This window comes from Bubalus bubalis, chromosome 15 (assembly GCF_019923935.1).
Source record: "Bubalus bubalis isolate 160015118507 breed Murrah chromosome 15, NDDB_SH_1, whole genome shotgun sequence".
Classification (NCBI taxonomy): domain Eukaryota; kingdom Metazoa; phylum Chordata; class Mammalia; order Artiodactyla; family Bovidae; genus Bubalus; species Bubalus bubalis.
In genome coordinates, this window is record NC_059171.1 from 22983701 (window position 1) to 23000389 (window position 16689).

At 37.5% G+C, this 16689-nt stretch overlaps 1 protein-coding gene across 1 annotated transcript in view; it reads left to right on the top strand.

The window, feature by feature from the left end:
* The window catches only part of ZFPM2 (zinc finger protein, FOG family member 2), a 538352-nt gene that overhangs the window by 130433 nt on the left and 391230 nt on the right, over window positions 1-16689 (top strand). The window lies entirely within an intron of this gene.

Here is a 16689-nt window from a genome sequence, read left to right on the forward strand (position 1 = left end):
TACTATCCACTTTTTTTCCCCTTGAATTTAAATTAAATAATAAAACTCTTATACTCTCATCTCTGATTTTAAAAAATATGTGTGTATGCTTGTACATAGAAGTCTGAATAAATAACATCATTTAAAGAAGATTTTATCTTTGGTAAACTGTAAAAACCAGTGTTACCTCTACTTGAAATTTTCATCTTTGTTTTCTTTTATATTAATATAAGACTTTAGTCAATTCTACTTGCATTTTCTTTGAACAGAGATCTTTATGCCATATCCATCTTTAAACTGGGCATACCTTTAAAGCTTAGACAATAACAGTACTCCAAAGAAATTCATTTAGTTTAGTCATGTTGCAAGTCATGAATTCAGTCACTGTATGTGTTTAGAAGTTTAGAAAATATTAACAGATACTCCCCTTTAATTCAAGATTTTGGTAACATTTTCACTTTTACAAATGAAAAATAAATTCAGTTTTAAAGACCTTGATATTTAATCATTTCAAGAAAAAGAAAAACTAACTTAAAATACTCTAAAACACCAACATCATTTTATAAAAATATATTCAGTTATAAGAACCCTGTGGATAAAAAACCTTTATGCCAACTTTATTTGGCGCCAACTAATTTGAAGTTTATGGTATATGTATAAATGGAGACTATTATGTCATAGGGCTTAAGGATATAAACGAGTTTTGAAATAGTTTTAGCCATAATTTCCAAAGCAGTAACATTTTTCACTAAGAAAGATTCCTATATTTCAGTCACATTTTCACCCTTGCATGACTTTGCAAATTGCTGTCTGTTGTGCATCAAGAAGAGAGGAACTCCAGTGGTAATTTTCTGAAACCAGCAGCTGGAAAATATAATGCAAACAAAAATGAGGATACAGTATGTCTGATTATTATGATGTCATTTCTAATGTTATTTATGACACATGCAAATGTGTGTATTCTGTGTACTATAGCATAATGTTACACAAGATTTTGGATCAAAATCTATTATAGTTAAAGTACTATAGTACCAAATTTTAAGTGTTTGAAAGAAAATGTGGACATCTGGCATTTTCACCTTATCACATAGTACTTCTGTCTCAATATAGGTAAGAATTCCCCTGATTAAAAAAAAAATAAAAAATATTGGAAAAAAGTTTTTGTCCTTGGAGATTACATTTAACTTTAAAAAGGTGGGCAACTTGATGTTGTATGGTTGTTCATTCATGGAATTAGGTGTGTATTGGCTACTTAGAAGACTTTTTACATTTTGATTAGATGGCCTTTCTGATATGCCTACCCGCAAAGGGTACATTCTGGATTCTCTCAAAGGGGCAAACTTGGAGGTGGCTGGTTTTCCTCCTCGCTCAAGTCTGGGGCCCACAGTGTTCCCAGTGACTTGGAAGTATGTAAGCAAATTTCAGAAGGGTAGTGAATTATTAATCACATACTGAACACCCAGTGCTACCTTTTTCAGGAATATTTTCCAGAAATAAAGTCATAGGTAAAAAAGGAGGGGAGCAAGGGTAAAGCATGATAAGATTTTTCACATCTGAGTTATTTAATATACTTAATGTATCTGGTTTTATTCAGTTGATATCAGTGAAAATGTGTATACTCTTTCTGTGGCATATTTGAATATGCAAACACTTTAAAGGAAAAATGTGTACCTCCAAGTAGGTATACCTAGAGGAAATCCATCCTTTGTATGTTGTAAAATCAGTAACACATTTTTCCCTATAGGTGTTTTGAAAAATAAAGGGGAGTTTATTATTTTGACATCCTCTGATTAATGAAGTTGATTCATAACAAAAGATTACCTGTTGGACATGTATCTTTTAAGGTATAACATTCCTCCAATCAGGAGAAAGTATACAGTATGTTTCTGGACTTTTCCTTTTGCATGAATAGTGATTACATCAGTCATGCTCACGCTCAGTTGTTCAGTCATGTCTGACTCTGCAACCCCTTGGACTGTAGGCCGCCAGCCTCCTCTGTCCATGAGATTTTCCAGGCAAGAATACTAGAGTGGGTTGCCGTTTCCTCTTCCAGGGGATCTTCCCAGCTCATGGATTGAATCGTCTTCTGCATCTCCTGCAAAGCAGGCGGATTCTTTTTATTGCTGTACTTTGGGGAAGCCTAATTACATCAGTATTTTTACCCAAATTTTTGTTGTTCGGAAAAATTATTGGTATTTCACTACTGTATTAAGGAGAGGAAGTTTTCGAGGTTTCCATACATGTTAGAAAATGAGCTCTGGATTCTAAAGGTTTAGGTTCAAATTCTGGATTTGCTGCTCACTTGCTGAATAATTTTTGGCAAATTGCTTAATCTCTCTGTGCCATTATTCTGGTTTGTTAAAATGTGAAAAGTGATATTAATGCCTCTTAAGGCTTTTGTGAGAATTAAACCAGATCATGCACATAAAGTGCTAATGATCATTATTATGGCTTTGAAATTGTTGAGACTTGAAGCAGAACCTTTAAAAATTCTTTTTGGCATTTTTTTTAAAGTGCAGTAGTACATCTGATACAACAAGGGTAAGCTTTTGTAATGCTAAGCATATAGTTTTGAATTTAGCCATAAATTGTCAGTTAAGACAGAATCTAAGGACAAGGAAATTATCTAAAGAATTTGAGGCACAGGGCTGACATCATTTAAGATGGATCAGGATTTACCTTATTTTTAAAGTTTGATTGAAGACAACTCCACAACTTTTCTTGATGGCTTAATTCCATAATGAATCACCTTCTATCTAAAGTGTTCTATTTGTATTAAATACAGATTCCCCAGTGCAATTTTTCCATATTTGTTGTTCATTTAAAAGGTACATTTTGTAATTGCTTGTACCTCTGCTAACTCCTAAAGGTGGAACCTTCCCAGGTGGCTCTAGTAGTAAAGAACTCACCAGCCAATGCAAGAAACTTAAGGGATGCTGGTTCGATCCCTGGGTCAGGAAGATCCCTTGGAGGAGGGCATGGCTACCCATTCCAGTATTCTTGCCTGGAGAATCCCATGGCCAGAGGAGCCTGGTGGGCTACTGTCTATAGGTTTGCAAAGAGTTAGACACAAATGAAGTGACTTAGCATGCACGCATGCAAGCAGTCTTTAGGAAAATTATCTTCCATTTGTAAAGATTTCTAATGGTGAAATTCTTTAATGTTTAAATACTTGTGACTCTTATTTGAATAATCTTCAATTGCTTATGTGTCTTTCATATTTGTGTGGAGTGCTAGACTCATACTAAGCTAATAAACTTGCTGCTGCTGCTAAGTCACTTCAGTCGTGTCCGACTCTGTGTGACCCCATAGACAGCAGCCCACCAGACTCCCCCGTCCCTGGGATTCTCCAGGCAAGAACACTGGAATGGGTTGGCATTTCCTTCTCCAATGCATGAAAGTGAAAAGTGAAAGTGAAGTCTCTCAGTCGTGTCCGACTCTTAGCGACCCCATGGACTGCAGCCTACCAGGCTCCTCCGCCCATGGGATTTTCCAGGCAAGAGTACTGGAGTGGGGTGCCATTGCCTTCTCCATAATAAACTTGAGGCCAGTATAAAAGTCATTACCGCATTATTTCAATATTTCACACATCTATGTGCAACTTTCGTTCTTCTTTTTTTCACTCAAGAAAATTACCTTTATACTCCCTTGCTTGGAATCTAGTTCAAATGATACTTGTTATCCACTGTTCTTCCTTTTCATCTGCATTTGCCTATACCTCACGTCAGAGGGTAAAGAATCTGCCTGCAATTCAGGAAACCCGGATTTGATTCCTGGGTTGGGAAGATCTCTTGGAGGAAGAAATGGCTACCCACTCCAGTGTTCTTGCCTAGAATTCCATGGGCAGAGGAGCCTGGTGGACTCCTGTCCATGGGGTCACAAAAAGTCGGACACTTACTTTTCATACCTTTCATATCATTTCAGTGTTCTTTTTAAGTAAATGTCTTTTCTTTTATCACCCTCACAAGTAATTCAGTCTGCCAGTACCCATACATTTAACTACTTAATAAACAAACATTTTACACTAAAAAACTGTGAAAGGTGCTAGAGAGAAGTCCAAACATGTAATATTATGCTGTCAACAAGTTCTTGATTTTATTGAGGTATAGTTGATTTACAATGTTGTGTTAATTTCTACTGTGCAGCAAAATGGTTCCATTAAACATTCCTTTTCATATTCTTTTCCATTCTGATTTATCACAGAATATTGAATATGGTTCCCTGTGCTATACAGTAGGACCTTGTTTATCCACTCTATGTATAATAGTTTGCATCTGCTAACCTCTAACCTCCCCCTTGGCAACCATAAGTTTAGAGTCTGTTTTGTAAATGAGTTCAGTTGTATCATATTTTAGACTCCACATGTAAGTGACATCATATAAGTGACTTCCACATCGGACTTCACTTAGTATGATAATCTCTAGTTCCGTCCATGTTGCTGCAGATAGCATTATATCATTCTTTTTCATGGCTGAGTAATACTCCCTTCTATGTATGTGCCACATCTTCTTTATCTGTCCCTCTGTTGATGGACATTTAGGTTGTTTCACGTCTTGGCTATTGTAAATGAATAGTGCTGCTGTGAACTTAGGAGTCCATGTATCTTTTTGAATTATAGTTTTGTCCAGATTTTTGCCCAGAAATGAGATTTCTGGATCATATGGAAACTCTATTTTTAGTTTTTTAAGGAACCCCCATGCTGTTTTCCATGGTGGCTGCACCAACTTACATTCCCACCAGCAGTGTAGGAGGGTTTTCTTTTCTCCACACCCTCTCCAGCATTTGTTATTTGTAGACTTTTAAATGATGGCCATTCTGACCAGTGTTCACACTCTCTTTTTTGATGCCATTTCTCTCCTTTAATATTCTTTAATTATCCATGTATTACAGTTAGAATAGGATGCAGTAATTAAGCATGTCAACCTAGAAAGCAGATAATGATCTTGGTTACAGGAGAAAATGCACAAATTTTAGAGCCAGACAGATCTGTATATGAGTATACATGCTGACACTTAACGGTCTTGTGAACTTGGGAGTATTGAACTGCCAGAACATGATCTTAGTTTTTTGATGTTTAGTTTTAAGCCAGCTTTTCCACTCTCCTCTTTCATGCTGATCAAGAGACTCTTCAGTTCCTCTTCACTTTCTGCCAGTAGAGAGGTGGATTTGCATGTGTGGAATTGTTGATATTTCTCCTGGCAGTCTTGATGCCAGCTTGTGATTCATCCAGCCTGGCATTTCTCATGATACATCGGGTTAGTTACTAACTTGCCAAGGGCTCAGTTTCCTTATTTATAAAGTGGGGCTAATTGTAATTACTACATCATTAATAAGACTTTCTATGCAAAACATGGAGATCAAAGCTTCATAAGTGCTCAATAGATAGCTGTTAATATTACTTTTAGTATCATTTTGAAAATTTTGCCTTAGATGCCTTTATAATGCCTCACAGATGATAAGCTCACATTTGTATAGTGAGTTAACATTGCCATAGTTTGCTATTAGAAATCATCATAGGGTTATATTAACTATGTTCTAAGTCAACTGGATTTAAAACATAATTCAGTAAAAGAAATTTTAATGTAAGTAAATTTTCAAGAATAAATGTTTAGCATAAAATCAGTTATGTGTACTTGTTACATCTGGACTAAAAATTGGTCAAGACATCTATAAATATCACCTCTTTTCAGTTGCTTGTCAGTGTTGTGGGTGCATGCAGAGGATCAAGCTAGTTGTGGTCTGTGCCTGAAATTAAACTGTGAAGATGGAGAATTTTGTGCAAAGTGGAATGGCAGCCAGGAGACTACTGTGAGGAAGCACATACTAATGATACAGAGGTTTTTTTCTCACCCCCCCCCCTTTACTAGTCCAAAGAAGGGCTTGGAGATTACAGTTCTGATTTAGTTTCCTTTTTGATTGGGAAAATGTGGTAGATATAAGATCTGGGAAATGCCATTTGAAGTAAATTAACAGAAACCTATGAAACATAGTTAACCATAGATATAGTCTGACAGTAAAAAGAATATTGTGAGAAGTGGAGGAAATCGTAGAATGACTGTGTATTACTCTGACAGTGAATTGGTATTATCTCTGCTATCAGATAATGCAGTTATCATTAATTTTCACATTTGCATTTCAATCTTTGGAAGGAAATGACTCTTGCCGGATGAAGATAAGAGCTCTGTACCACTATAATGAACCATCATTTTATCCCAACTCTTTGTGTCCATATGAAAATGAGGCAGGGAGGAGTGTGTGTGTGGTGGGGGGGAGGGGGCCAGAAAAACATTATAGCAAAGTGTCAAAAATTGCTACAGACTTTTGAGCCCCTTCTGAAACAAGAGGCGGTCAAAATAAATCTTCTACAGTGTAGTTAAGTGGATATCGGATTAAAGATGAAAGCCTTACTCTTTGTAGAATGGAATGTCACATAAACACAGTGAAAAAGTTTTCTTTATCTTATTCCTTTACTCCAGTTTTCACTCTGATATAGAATTAGAACACACATAAACCTAACCAAAAAAAAAAAAAGAAAAAGGTAGATTGAAGGCAAAGGACTTATGATTATTGTTTGGAACGAGATATCTTTGAGTAATAAGGAACTGTATAAAATATACCAGTTTATCATTATGATTCTTTATTCAGATGTACAAGAATGAGAATCAAAGATATTTAAATAATGGCTTGTTTTAGAATATGCAAATACCTGATTTATTTGCACAACATTAATTGAGAAATTCAAGTTAAAGGATAATAAACTGAGATTAATTTTTTTTTGGACCTTTTCTTTCCAGTGACTTTTTCCTCAAACACACTCCTGGAAAATAAAATACAATGTCAAGTTTTATAAATATAGCATGATCCCAGAAAAATATATGACAACACGTACTTTCCTATCCCAGACCCTACTCTCATGGCAGAATTCATTAATTATTCTTTTACATTCGAAGCTTCCTTCATTAAACTAAAATTTCCACCCTTTCTGTGAAACTTACTGATTGAGACTGTTGTGGGTTAAGTCAGGTCCCCTCGTAATTCACATGCTGAAGTCTTAAATTCCTAACTGTCCAGAGTGTGGTGTTATTTGGAAATAGGGTCATTAAAGACGTAATTAGTTAAGACAGGGTTGTACTGGATTAGGGCAGGCCTTAAAGCCAACATGACTGGTATCCCCAACAGAAGGGGAAATTTGGAGAGAGACCACATACACAGGGAGAACATTGTGAAAATGAAGGCAGAGATTGAGATGATGCTCCTACAAGCCAAAGAAGGCTGAAGATTGACAACACATCACCAGAAGCTAGGTAAGGTATGGAACAGATTCTCTCACAAAGCCCCCAAAGGAATCAATCTTGCTGAACTTTGATCTTGGATTTGTAGACTCCAGAATTGTGAGACAATACATTCCTGTTATTTAAACTACATGATTTATGGTACTTTGTTATAGCACCTCTAGTAAACCAATACAGAGACCAGAAGCTAGAAAGAATCATGTGGGCAGTCACTTATATGCCTGCCAACTATATATATGTTACTGTAATTTTTAACTGATTTTAAATATTGTCTAAACCACCTAAATATATTTGCAAAATATGACATTGTTTCTATGGCAACCATATTGAAACCTTCAAAAGACTGGGTAAAGAGAAATAACTAAAACATTTAGGTGTGGACAAAATAACTTAAAGAAGTAGGGAGAAAATCATAAAAATATTGTACGAATCTATCTTAGATGGCTTTGCAAGTGCTTTTATATCCTCACTGTACTCTAATGAAACAAACTAGAAATTGTAGATGAAGCATTTGGATGACATTTATGAAACTGGAGGACCAATCCGTGGACTCATAGGCCCAATACAGTGAAGGTCTAGGCCTTACATCAAATGTTTATTAAAAGTGCTTTTGTATATTGTAATATACTGTATATTATAATATAATACTTCGATTATTTTGTATATATACTATTATAGAAGTATACTTCTATAATACTTCTAATATACTTCTATAAGTAATATAATACTTCTATTATTATTTAAAAATCATTCCGTGGTTTGGCTGTTTTGATTAACTACTCACCTCAATTTTGTCCAATAATAGAATTTCTACTGTGTTTCTTCCTCGTGAGTCATAATTTGCTTTAGAATTCTTCTCAACATGCACTCTAGGAAGACACTTGTCAATAGAGTATGAGAAAAAACCTTTGATATGCCTTTTATAAAGAATCTGCCCGCAATGCGGGAGACCTGGGTTCAATCCCTAGGGTGGAAAAATCCCCTGGAGGAGGGTGTGGCAACCCACTCCAGTATTCTTGCCTGGAGAGTTCCATGGACAGAGGAGCCTGGAGATCTATAGTCCATAGGTCACAAAAAATCGAACACGACTGAACAACTAAGCACAGGACATCTCTTTGATAACTCTTTTTATTGAAACATATGCATTAGAGGTTTATTTTGGCACAAGAATTTTTGGAAAATTGTTTTCCTTGAATCAACATTGTGTCTGGAAAGATACCTAAAAATATGACTGACTCTTAAATCTAAAAGTTTGAAAGAAAACCTAAACTGTGTAATTATTTGCTTCTCTTTTGTCTGGTTCAGAAAGGGACTTAATAAAGCTCTTAAGGGTAAGTAAGACCAACACAGAGATGAACACTAGAAGTAGAAGTAGTTTAAAAAGATGGAAAATAAAAGCAAGTACATAGAAACATGCACACTTGGGATTAATGGGCCACAAATTGAAACTAGATTACTATTCAGTTCAGTTCAGTCACTTAGTCATGTATGACTCTTTGCAACCCCATGGACTGCAGCACACCAGGCCTCCCTGTCCATCACCAACTCCCGGAGTTTAATCAAACTCATGTCCAGTGAGTCAGTGATGCCATCCAGCCATCTCATCCTCTGTCATCCCCTTCTCCTCATGCCTCCAACGGTTCCCAGCATCAGGGTCTTTTCAAATGTTCTTCGCATCAGGTGGCCAAAGTATTGGAGTTTCAGCTTCAGCATCAGTCCTTCCAATGAACACCCAGGACTGATCTCCTTTAGTATGCACTGCTTGGATCTCCTTGCAGTCCAAGGGACTCTCAAGAGTCTTCCCCAACACCACAGTCCAAAAGTATCAATTCTTCGGACCTCAGCTTTCTTTATAGTCCAATTCCCACATCCATACATTGCTACTGGAAAAACCATAGCTTTGACTAGATGGACTTTTGTAGACAAAGTAATGTCTCTGCTTTTTAATATGCTGTCTAAATTGGTCATAGCTTTTCTTCCAAGGAAGAATAAATTTTAATTTCATGGCGGCAGTCACCACCTGCAGTAATTTTGGAGCCCAACAAAAGAGAATCTGTCACTGTTTCCATTGTTTCCCCATCTATTTGCCATGAAGTAATGGGACTGGATGCCATGATCTTAGTTTTTTGAATGTTGAGTTTCAAGCCAACTTTTTCACTCTCCTCTTTCACTTTCATCAAGAGGCCTCTCAATTCCTCTTCACTTTCTACCATAAGGGTGGTGTCATCTGCATATCTGAGGTTATTGATATTTCTCCCAGCAATCTTGATTCCAGCTTGTGCTTCATCCAGTCCAGCGTTTCTCATGATGTACTGTGCATATAAGTTGAATAAGCATAGTGACAATATACAGCCTTGACGTACTCCTTTTCCTATTTGGAACCAGTCTGTTGTTCCATGTCCAGTTCTAACTGTTGCTTCCTGATCTGCATACAGACTTCTCAAGAGGCAAGTCAGTGGCTCTGGTATGGTCTGGTATTCCCATATCTTTAAAAATTGCCCACAGTTTGTTGTGACCCACACAGTCAAAGGCATTGGCATAGTCAATGAAGCAGAAATAGATGTTTTTCTGGAACTCTCTTCCTTTTTCAATGATCCAACGGATGTTGACAGTTTGATCTGTGGTTCCTCTTTTCTAAATCCAGCTTACTATAAGATTATATAAAAGGGTAATATTGATTCAGTTCAGTTCAGTTCACTTGCGCAGTCATGTCCGACTCTTTGCAACCCCATGAATTGCAGCACGCCAGGCCTCCCTGTCCATCACAACTCCCGGAGTTCACTCAGACTCATGTCCATCGAGTCAGTGATGCCATCCAGCCATCTCATCCTCTGTTGTCCCCTTCTCCTCTTTCCACCAATCCCTCCCAGCATCAGAGTCTTTTCCAATGAGTCAACTCTTCTCATGAGGTGGCCAAAGTACTGGAGTTTCAGCTTTAGCATCCTTCCTTCCAAAGAACTCCCAGGGCTGATCTCCTTCAGAATGGACTGGTTGGATCTCCTTGCAGTCCAAGGGACTCTCAAGAGTCTTCTCCAACACCACAGTTCAAAAGCATCAATTCTTCAGCGCTCAGCTTTCTTCACAGTCCAACTCTCACATCCATACATGACCACAGGAAAAACCATAGCCTTGACTAGACAGACCTTTGTTGGCAAAGTAATGTCTCTGCTTTTTAATGTGCTATCCAGTTTGGTCATAACTTTCCTTCCAAGGAGTAAGCGTCTTTTAATTTCATGACTGCCATCACCATCTGCAGTGATTTGGGAGCTCAAAAAAATAAAGTCTGACATTGTTTCCACTGTTTCCCCATCTATTTCCCATGAAGTGATGGGACCAGATGCCATGATCTTCGTTTTCTGAATGTTGAACTTTAAGCCAACTCTTTCACTCTTCTCTTTCACTTTCATCAAGAGGCTTTTTGTTCCTCTTCACTTTCTGCCATAAGGGTGGTGTTAACTGCATATCTGAGGTTATTGATATTACTCCCGGCAATCTTTTTCCAGCTTGTGCTTCTTCCAGCCCAGCGATTCTCGTGATGTACTCTGCATATAAGTTAAATAAGCAGGGTGACAATATACAGCCTTGACGTACTCCTTTTCCTATTTGGAACCAGTCTTTGTTCCATGTCCAGTTCTAATTGTTGCCTCCTGACCTGCATACAGGTTTCTCAAGAGGCAGGTCAGGTGTTCTGGTAATCCCAGCTTTTTCAGAATTTTCCACAGTTTATTGTGATCCATACAGTCAAAGATTTGGCATAGTCAATAAAACAGAAATAGGTGTTTTTCTGGAACTCTCTTGCTTCTTTGATGATCCAGCAGATGTTGGCAATTTGATCTCTGGTTCCTCTGCCTTTTCTAAAACCAGCTTGAACATTTGGAAGTTCACGGTTTGTGTATTGTTGAAGCCTGGCTTGGAGAATTTTGAGCATTACTTTACTAGCGCGTGAGATGAGTGCAATTGTGCGGCAGTTTGAGCATTCTTTGGCATTGCCTTTCTTTGGGATCGGAATGAAAACTGACCTTTTCCAGTCCTGTGGCCACTGCTGAGTTTTCCAAATTTGCTGGCATTTTGAGTGTGGCACTTTCACAGCATCATCTTTCAAGATTTGAAATAGCTCAACTGGAATTCCATCACCTCCACTAGCTTTGTTCGTATTGATGCTTTCTAAGGCCCACTTGACTTCACATTCCAGGATGTCTGGCTCCAGGTGAGTGATCACACCATCGTGATTATCTGGGTCGTGAAGATCTTTTTTGTACAATTCTTCTGTGTATTCTTGCCAGCTCTTCTTAATATCTTCTGCTTCTGTTAGGTCCATACCATTTCTGTCCTTTATCGAGCCCATCTTTGCATGAAATGTTCCCTTGGTATTTCTAATTTTGTTGAAGAGACCTCTAGTCTTTCCCATTCTGTTGCTTTCCTCTATTTCTTTGCATTGATCGCTGAGGAAGGCTTTCTCATCTCTCCTTGCTATCCTTTGGATTTCTGCATTCAGATGCTTATATCTTTCCTTTTCTCCTTTGCTTTTCACTTCTCTTCACAGCTATTTGTAAGGCCTCCCCAGACATCCATTTTGCCTTTTTGCATTTCTTTTCCATGGGGATGGTCTTGATCCCTGTCTCCTGTACAGTGTCACGAACCTTTGTCCATAGTTCATCAGGCACTCTATCTATCAGATCTATCCCTTAAATCTATTTCTCACTTCCACTGGATAATCATAAGGCATTTGAATTAGGTCATATCTGAATGGTCTAGTGGTTTTCCCTATTTTCTTCATTTTAAGTCTGAATTTGGCAATAAGGAGTTCATGATCTGAGCCACAGTCAGCTCCCAGTCTTGTTTTTGCTGACTGTATAGAGCTTCTCCATCTTTGGCTGCAAAGAATATAATCAGTCTGATTTCGGTGTTGACCATCTGGTGATGTCCATGTGTAGAGTCTTCTCTTGTGTTGTTGGAAGAGGGTGTTTGCCAGTGCATTCTTTTGGCAAAACTCTATTAGCCTTTGCCCTGCTTCATTCTATATTCCAAGGCCAAATTTGCCTGTTACTCCAGTTGTTTCTTGATTTCCTGCTTTTGCATTCCAGTCCCCTATAATGAAAAGGACAAATATGGTCCACTGGAGAAGGGAATGGCAAACCATTTCAGTACTCTTGCCTTGAGAACCCCATGAACAGTATGAAAAGGTAAAATGATGGGATTCTGAAAGAGGAACTCCCCAGGTCAGTAGGTGCCCAATATGCTATTGGAGATCAGTGGACAAATAACTCCAGAAAGAATGAACGGATGGAGCCAAAGCAAAAACAATACCCAGTTGTGGATGTGAGTGGTGATAGAAGCAAGGTCCAATGCTGTAAAGAGCAATATTGCATAGGAACCTGGAATGTCAGGTCCCTGAATCAAGGCAAATTGGAAGTGGTCAAACAGGAAATGGCAAGAGTGAACGTTGACATTGTAGGAATCAGTGATCTAAAATGTACTGGAATGGGTGAATTTAACTCTGATGACCATTATATCTACTACTGCAGGCAGGAATCCCTTAGAAGAAATGGAGTAGCCATCATGGTCAACAAAAGAGTTTGAAATGCAGTACTTGGATGCAATCTCAAAATCAACAGGATGATCTCTGTTCATTTCCAAGGCAAACTATTCAATATCACAGTAATCCAAGTCTATGCCCCAACCAGTAACACTGAAGAAGCTGAAGTTAAATGATTCTATGAAGGCCTACAAGACCTTTTAGAACTAACACCCAAATATTGATTAACACAACTAAAATACATTTCTTATAATTGGTAGTTGAATTTACATCCTTGAATAAAATCAGGTTCAATATTGTAGGCAACAGTGCTACATAGACATTACTGGAGTCTTCCAGTGAATCATATCAGTAAGAATATACAGGCCAGGCCACTTTTCCACTTGTTGTGAGTTTATTGTATCAAGTGGTTCAGCAATTTTTATCTCCATCTATTGTAAAATTTCCCATCAACTTTTCACCTAATGATTACTGCCAGGATCCTGTATATCATTATGGCTTGTGAAATGGTGCCTTTCACATATTTATCATTCCTTTTGTTTTATTGCTGGTGGTGGTTTTGTCGCTAAGTCATGTCTGACTCTTGTGACCCCATGGACTGTAGCCTGCCAGACTCCTCTGTCCATGGGATTTCCCACGCAAGAATATTGGAATGGGATGCCATTTCCTTCTCCAGGGTCTGCATTATTAACTGACATTGTTACCTTCTGAAAATTTTTCCCTCACCTACTATTCAGTTACCCCTAAATACTATTCATAAAGGAAAGCGTTTAATTCTTTCCCATTACATATCAATTTTCAGAATAGTAAAGAATGGTATAAGGCTGGTAAAATAAGCTGTAAGTACTATTGTTGGATTTAAATTCAAGATCTGTGTGAAGACATGTGATACATATAAGCCACATACTGAGAATTATATTAAAAATAAACTACTTGGACTACAATATGAAGAAAAGAAAGGAGGAGGACAGTAGAAATAGAAATACAGCAGTAGTCTTATCAAGAGGTGATCATCAGCTTTACATAGTATATTTTGCTCATTTCTTTAAATTTTATTATTTCAACTTTTATCTCCTAAGAACTGGGAGTTTATGTGTGGATTTCTTTCGAGTTTTATCATTTTAATGTAACTGGTATGCTAAATTTAATAATAATATATAAAAATTTACTGTTGTGTTAGAGGTATTGCTTTCCCCTTTTTTCTAATAATAGATCTTAATGTGTTACTGTTATTCTTGTTTAAGCCTCAGGAATACACTTGGACCTTGGGGATTGTTACATCTTTGTTTTCATAATAAACTCCTACACTGTTTCTGAGATTGATTCTTGGAGCAAGCAACTTACTCACTCATAAATATAATTTGCATATGCCTGCCAGATCATGTACTTCTTCCCCTGCACCTTAGCAGACCCACATTGAATTAATTAATTTAATTAGTTCAAACACTTATTGGAGAATAACTGTGTGCCAGACTCAAAGGATAAAACAATGGCTTGGGTTTAGACTACCTTCAAAAAGCTCAAAGTACAAAGAAGACAGACAAATGATGAGATAATTGAAATCCATTTCTATGGATTCAGTTGTAGAGGCATGACCAGTGTGCAGCAGTGGCAAAGGGAGAGGAAGGTCATCCACTGCAGAGTAGGAGGGGTGGTGGGAGAGTGGCTGAGCGATCAGCTTTCAGAGACGGAGTAGGGAAACATTGCTGATGTTGTTGGTGAGACTTAAAGCTGATGAGATAAAACAAGCAATAGGAATCTCTTCAGTGATCCCAGGGACAGAGTGACAAATACACACTGGACATGCTTAAGTTGTTAATGATTGATAGGACATGTTTAGTTGTTTGCAAAATTATATATATATATATATATTATATATTAAGTATAGTAAACGTGCTGCCATTTTGCCTGTATAGAAGCTTCCATGTTCCTGTTAAGCCTGCCCTACTGTACCACTGTTGCCTAGAAGCCACTGTCCTTCCCTCACTCTTGGGCTTTCTGAAAGATAATGGAAACTAAAGTATCCTCAAGTCATGCATGGGAATCTATACTGAAGAATAGTACCATCTATATAGTACCATCTTTAACTGTTGAATAACAGCAGTTAAAGAACTTGGTAAAAGGTCAGCTGCAAAAAAAATGAAGAAATCTTATTGTTATTTTAGCTATTTACTGGAAATTGAGCAGCAAAGCAAGGTATGTAGCAGCCCAACTGGTCTTGCCTGTTGCTTGGAAGTGGGGCTGACTCTTGGAGGTTCTTGGAGAATTTGGGGGTGGAATAAGAAAGCAAGTCTCAATATGGAAGGTCTAAGCTTTTTGCTAACAGCAGTTCTACTTGGTAGACTTCCCTGTAGGCTATATTTTAAGAGTCCTTAAATGAAAATTTCTAAGTGCTGCATAGAAAAAAATTATTGAATACATTATCACATACAAGAGAGTAATGAAAATAACATTTGATGCTAAGCATAGTTTATATTAGGGTAAATATATGAGAATCAAATATCTTGAGTTTTCATGACAGAATCTCTTGATGTTAACAAGAAGTATATTCTTTTTAACTGACACACAGAGTAAAAACAGTCATAAGCCTTCCTGATTGAATGGAGTTTTAACAAATTCTTTGGTTTTTTTCCAGCTAATTTTTTCATATGAATTAATCAGCATTGTTTCATTTTTGAGCATTGTATTAATGTAAAATAAAATGAAGAATACACAGTTATATCAAGGATGCAAACATGACATTTTTTACAGAATTAAGTAAACTATAAACCAGATGAGGAATATGAAATGGCTGAGGATGTGAGACTGGCAGCATTCATTTTAGTGTGTGTTTTAAGTAAACAATGAATTATTTAAGTTTATAATGAGGGCATGGCAACCCACTCCACTGTTTTTGCCTGGAGAATCCCATGGACAGAGGAAGCTGACAGGCTACAGTCCACAATGTTGCAGAGTCAGACACGACTGAAGCGACTTAGCACACAAGGTATTTAAAATTTTATTTTTTATATAAAAGCAATGCAAGCTCACCAAAAGAAGAGAAAAACGAGTGGAAGTCATTTTCAGCCATAAGAGTGTTTGTTATTTCCCTCTACCTATTTTTCTTTAAATTAGATGCTTTCTGAGAATTTAATAAAAGGGGGACATTGGATATAAATAGCAATTGCTGTAATATGATTAATGCAATAGTGGTTAAACAGGGTGATAAATGATATAACATTTTAAAATATTATGCCTGCAATTTCTAATCCTATAGCTGGAAATAATGACTTCTGAAAACCATTCTGTTGTAAAAGAAGTCAGTTGAGTAGCCTTTCTTAATTATACAAATATAAGAGCCAGGATATTTCAGACTGGGTGTGGGAGCCCTTTGTCTCCTTGGGTTGCATGCTTCCTGTCTTGTCATCTCACAGTTCTGTGAGAGGGCAGGGAGATGGAGGGCTGATTTACACGTGCAGCCTGTGGAGCTCTCTGTGTGGCAACCAACCACACTCTCTCACTTCTTCCCCGCATTGTGGTTTGCATTAGTCTACTCAGGCTGCCATAACAGAATATCATTGACTCAGTGGCTTCAATGACAGAAGCTTATTTCCTCATAATTCTGGAGACTGGAAGTCCAAGATCGAGGTGCCCACAAAGTTCATTTCTGGTGAGACTTCTCTTCCTCGCTTCGTGACCTTTTCACTGTGTTCACACACAGCTTTTTCTCCGTGTGTACGCACTCCTGATGTCTCTTCCTATTCTTATGTGAATACCAATCCTGTTGGTTTAGGGCCCTACACACTTACGACCTCATCTAACACGCTAGTAAAGTAATGCTCAAAATTCTCCAAGCCAGGCTTCAACAATACATGAACTGTGAACTTCCAGATGTTCAAAATG